Raw genomic sequence first — 6,000 nt, 5'->3', positions numbered from 1 at the left:
GAAAACGCTGATACTCCAGTATTGCTTTTGCGGTTGCACAACGTATGTAACTGTGCGATTTCAGTACTTGTCCATTTTGCAGTATATGACTTTTCGATAAAAAATAATTTTTTTCAGTACAAGCTTTATTTTACAGTGGAAAACGCTGGTACTCCAGTATTGCCTTTGCGGTTGCACAACGTATGTAACTGTGCGATTTCAGCACTTGTCCATTTTGCAGTATATGATTTTTCGATGAAAAATATTTTTTTGCAGTACAAGCTTTATTATACAGTGGAAAACGCTGATACTCCAGTATTGCTTTTGCGGTTGCACAACGTATGTAACTGTGCAATTTCAGCACTTGTCCATTTTGCAGTATATGATTTTTTGTGAAAAAATAATTTTTTTCAGTACAAGCTTTATTATACAGTGGAAAACGCTGGTATTCCAGTATTGCTTTTGCTGTTGCACAACGTATGTAACTATGCGATTTCAGCACTTGTCCATTTTGCAGTATATGAATTTTCGATGAAAAATATTTTTTTTGCAGTACAAGCTTTATTATACAGTGGAAAACGCTGATACTCCAGTATTGCTTTTGCGGTTGCACAACGTATGTAACTATGCGATTTCAGCACTTGTCCATTTTGCAGTATATGACTTTTCGATGAAAAATATTTTTTTGCAGTACAAGCTTTATTATACAGTGGAAAACGTTGATACTCCAGTATTGCTTTTGCGGTTGCACAACGTATGTAACTATGCGATTTCAGCACTTGTCCATTTTGTAGTATATGACTTTTCGATGAAAAATATTTTTTTGCAGTACAAGCTTTATTATACAGTGGAAAACGCTGATACTCCAGTATTGCTTTTGCGGTTGCACAACGTATGTAACTGTGCAATTTCAGCACTTGTCCATTTTGCAGTATATGACTTTTCGATGAAAAATATTTTTTTGCAGTACAAGCTTTATTGTACAGTGGAAAACGCTGATACTCCAGTATTGCTTTTGCGGTTGAACAACGTATGTAACTATGCGATTTCAGCACTTGTCCATTTTGCAGTATATGACTTTTCCATAAAAAATAATTTTTTTCAGTACAAGCTTTATTATACAGTGGAAAACGCTGATACTCCAGTATTGCTTTTGCGGTTGCACAACGTCTGTAACTATGCGATTTCAGCACTTGTCCATTTTGCGGAATATGACTTTTCGATGAAAAATATTTTTTTGCAGTACAAGCTTTATTGTACAGTGGAAAACGCTGATACTCCAGTATTGCTTTTGCGGTTGAACAACGTATGTAACTATGCGATTTCAGCACTTGTCCATTTTGCAGTATATGACTTTTCCACAAAAAATAATTTTTTTCAGTACAAGCTTTATTATACAGTGGAAAACGCTGATACTCCAGTATTGCTTTTGCGGTTGCACAACGTATGTAACTATGAGATTTCAGCACTTGTCCATTTTGCAGTGTATGACTTTTCGACAAAAAATATTTTTTTTCAGTACAAGCTTTATTATACAGTGGAAAACGCTGATACTCCAGTATTGCTTTTGCGGTTGCACAACGTATGTAACTGTGCGATTTCAGTACTTGTCCATTTTGCAGTATATGACTTTTCGATAAAAAATAATTTTTTTCAGTACAAGCTTTATTATACAGTGGAAAACGCTGATACTCCAGTATTGCTTTTGCGGTTGCACAACGTATGTAACTGTGCGATTTCAGTACTTGTCCATTTTGCAGTATATGACTTTTCGATAAAAAATAATTTTTTTCAGTACAAGCTTTATTTTACAGTGGAAAACGCTGGTACTCCAGTATTGCCTTTGCGGTTGCACAACGTATGTAACTGTGCGATTTCAGCACTTGTCCATTTTGCAGTATATGATTTTTCGATGAAAAATATTTTTTTGCAGTACAAGCTTTATTATACAGTGGAAAACGCTGATACTCCAGTATTGCTTTTGCGGTTGCACAACGTATGTAACTGTGCAATTTCAGCACTTGTCCATTTTGCAGTATATGATTTTTTGTGAAAAAATAATTTTTTTCAGTACAAGCTTTATTATACAGTGGAAAACGCTGGTATTCCAGTATTGCTTTTGCTGTTGCACAACGTATGTAACTATGCGATTTCAGCACTTGTCCATTTTGCAGTATATGAATTTTCGATGAAAAATATTTTTTTTGCAGTACAAGCTTTATTATACAGTGGAAAACGCTGATACTCCAGTATTGCTTTTGCGGTTGCACAACGTATGTAACTATGCGATTTCAGCACTTGTCCATTTTGCAGTATATGACTTTTCGATGAAAAATATTTTTTTGCAGTACAAGCTTTATTATACAGTGGAAAACGTTGATACTCCAGTATTGCTTTTGCGGTTGCACAACGTATGTAACTATGCGATTTCAGCACTTGTCCATTTTGTAGTATATGACTTTTCGATGAAAAATATTTTTTTGCAGTACAAGCTTTATTATACAGTGGAAAACGCTGATACTCCAGTATTGCTTTTGCGGTTGCACAACGTATGTAACTGTGCAATTTCAGCACTTGTCCATTTTGCAGTATATGACTTTTCGATGAAAAATATTTTTTTGCAGTACAAGCTTTATTGTACAGTGGAAAACGCTGATACTCCAGTATTGCTTTTGCGGTTGAACAACGTATGTAACTATGCGATTTCAGCACTTGTCCATTTTGCAGTATATGACTTTTCCATAAAAAATAATTTTTTTCAGTACAAGCTTTATTATACAGTGGAAAACGCTGATACTCCAGTATTGCTTTTGCGGTTGCACAACGTCTGTAACTATGCGATTTCAGCACTTGTCCATTTTGCGGAATATGACTTTTCGATGAAAAATATTTTTTTGCAGTACAAGCTTTATTGTACAGTGGAAAACGCTGATACTCCAGTATTGCTTTTGCGGTTGAACAACGTATGTAACTATGCGATTTCAGCACTTGTCCATTTTGCAGTATATGACTTTTCCATAAAAAATAATTTTTTTCAGTACAAGCTTTATTATACAGTGGAAAACGCTGATACTCCAGTATTGCTTTTGCGGTTGCACAACGTATGTAACTATGAGATTTCAGCACTTGTCCATTTTGCAGTGTATGACTTTTCGACAAAAAATATTTTTTTTCAGTACAAGCTTTATTATACAGTGGAAAACGCTGATACTCCAGTATTGCTTTTGCGGTTGCACAACGTATGTAACTATGAGATTTTAGCACTTGTCCATTTTGCAGTGTATGACTTTTCGATAAAAAATAAATTTTTTCAGTACAAGCTTTATTATACAGTGGAAAACGCTGATACTCCAGTATTGCTTTTGTGGTTGCACAACGTATGTAACTGTGCGATTTCAGCACTTGTCCATTTTGCAGTATATGACTTTTCGATGCAAAATAAATTTTTTTCAGTACAAGCTTTATTATACAGTGGAAAACGCTGGTACTCCAGTATTGCTTTTGCGGTTGCACAACGTATGTAACTGAGCGATTTCAGCACTTGTCCATTTTGCAGTATATGAATTTTCGATGAAAAATATTTTTTTGCAGTACAAGCTTTATTATACAGTGGAAAACGCTGATACTCCAGTATTGCTTTTGCGGTTGCACAACGTATGTAACTGTGCAATTTCAGCACTTGTCCATTTTGCAGTATATGACTTTTCGATGAAAAATATTTTTTTGCAGTACAAGCTTTATTGTACAGAGGAAAACGCTGATACTCCAGTATTGCTTTTGCGGTTGAACAACGTATGTAACTATGAGATTTTAGCACTTGTCCATTTTGCAGTGTATGACTTTTCGATAAAAAATAATTTTTTTCAGTACAAGTTTGATTATACAGTGGAAAACGCTGATACTCCAGTATTGCTTTTGCGGTTGCACAACGTATGTAACTGTGCGATTTCAGCACTTGTCCATTTTGCAGTATATGACTTTTCGATGCAAAATAATTTTTTTCAGTACAAGCTTTATTATACAGTGGAAAACGCTGGTACTCCAGTATTGCTTTTGCGGTTGCACAACGTATGTAACTGAGCGATTTCAGCACTTGTCCATTTTGCAGTATATGATTTTTCGATGAAAAATATATTTTTGCAGTACATGCTTTATTATACAGTGGAAAACGCTGATACTCCAGTATTGCGTTTGCGGTTGCACAACGTATGTAACTGTGCAATTTCAGCACTTGTCCATTTTGCAGTATATGACTTTTCGATGAAAAATATTTTTTTGCAGTACAAGCTTTATTGTACAGTGGAAAACGCTGATACTCCAGTATTGCTTTTGCGGTTGAACAACGTATGTAACTATGCGATTTCAGCACTTGTCCATTTTGCAGTATATGACTTTTCGATGAAAAATATTTTTTTGCAGTACAAGCTTTATTATACAGTGGAAAACGCTGATACTCCAGTATTGCTTTTGCGGTTGCACAACGTATGTAACTATGAGATTTCAGCACTTGTCCATTTTGCAGTGTATGACTTTTCGATAAAAAATAATTCTTTTCAGTACAAGCTTTATTATACAGTGGAAAACGCTGATACTCCAGTATTGCTTTTGCGGTTGCACAACGTATGTAACTATGCAATTTCAGCACTTGTCCATTTTGCAGTATATGACTTTTCGATGAAAAATATTTTTTTGCAGTACAAGCTTTATTTTTCAGTGGAAACGCTGATACTCCAGTATTGCTTTTGCGGTTGCACAAAGTATGTAACTATGCAATTTCAGCACTTGTCCATTTTGCAGTATATGACTTTTCGATGAAAAATGTTTTTTTGCAGTACAAGCTTTATTATACAGTGGAAAACGCTGATACTACAGTATTGCTTTTGCGGTTGCACAACGTATGTAACTATGAGATTTCAGCACTTGTCCACTTTGCAGTGTATGACTTTTCGATAAAAAATAATTTTTTTCAGTACAAGCTTTATTATACAGTGGAAAACGCTGATACTCCAGTATTGCTTTTGCGGTTGCACAACGTATGTAACTGTGCGATTTCAGTACTTGTCCATTTTGCAGTATATGACTTTTCGATAAAAAATAATTTTTTTCAGTACAAGCTTTATTTTACAGTGGAAAACGCTGGTACTCCAGTATTGCCTTTGCGGTTGCACAACGTATGTAACTGTGCGATTTCAGCACTTGTCCATTTTGCAGTATATGATTTTTCGATGAAAAATATTTTTTTGCAGTACAAGCTTTATTATACAGTGGAAAACGCTGATACTCCAGTATTGCTTTTGCGGTTGCACAACGTATGTAACTGTGCAATTTCAGCACTTGTCCATTTTGCAGTATATGATTTTTTGTGAAAAAATAATTTTTTTCAGTACAAGCTTTATTATACAGTGGAAAACGCTGGTATTCCAGTATTGCTTTTGCTGTTGCACAACGTATGTAACTATGCGATTTCAGCACTTGTCCATTTTGCAGTATATGACTTTTCGATGAAAAATATTTTTTTGCTGTACAAGCTTTATTATACAGTGGAAAACGCTGATACTCCAGTATTGCATTTGCGGTTGCACAACGTATGTAACTATGCAATTTCAGCACTTGTCCATTTTGCAGTATATGAATTTTCGATGAAAAATATTTTTTTTGCAGTACAAGCTTTATTATACCGTGGAAAACGCTGATACTCCAGTATTGCTTTTGCGGTTGCACAACGTCTGTAACTATGCGATTTCAGCACTTGTCCATTTTGCAGTATATGACTTTTCGATGAAAAATATTTTTTTGCAGTACAAGTTTTATTATACAGTGGAAAACGCTGATACTCCAGTATTGCTTTTGCGGTTGCACAACGTATGTAACTGTGCGATTTCAGCACTTGTCCATTTTGCAGTATATGACTTTTCGATGCAAAATAATTTTTCTCAGTACAAGCTTTATTATACAGTGGAAAACGCTGGTACTCCAGTATTGCTTTTGCGGTTGCACAACGTATGTAACTGAGCGATTTCA

The sequence above is a fragment of the Ascidia mentula genome, chromosome 6 (assembly GCF_947561715.1).
Source record: "Ascidia mentula chromosome 6, kaAscMent1.1, whole genome shotgun sequence".
NCBI lineage: Eukaryota > Metazoa > Chordata > Ascidiacea > Phlebobranchia > Ascidiidae > Ascidia > Ascidia mentula.
The sequence above is the reverse complement of the archived record's forward strand: the minus strand, read 5'-3'. Positions refer to the sequence as shown.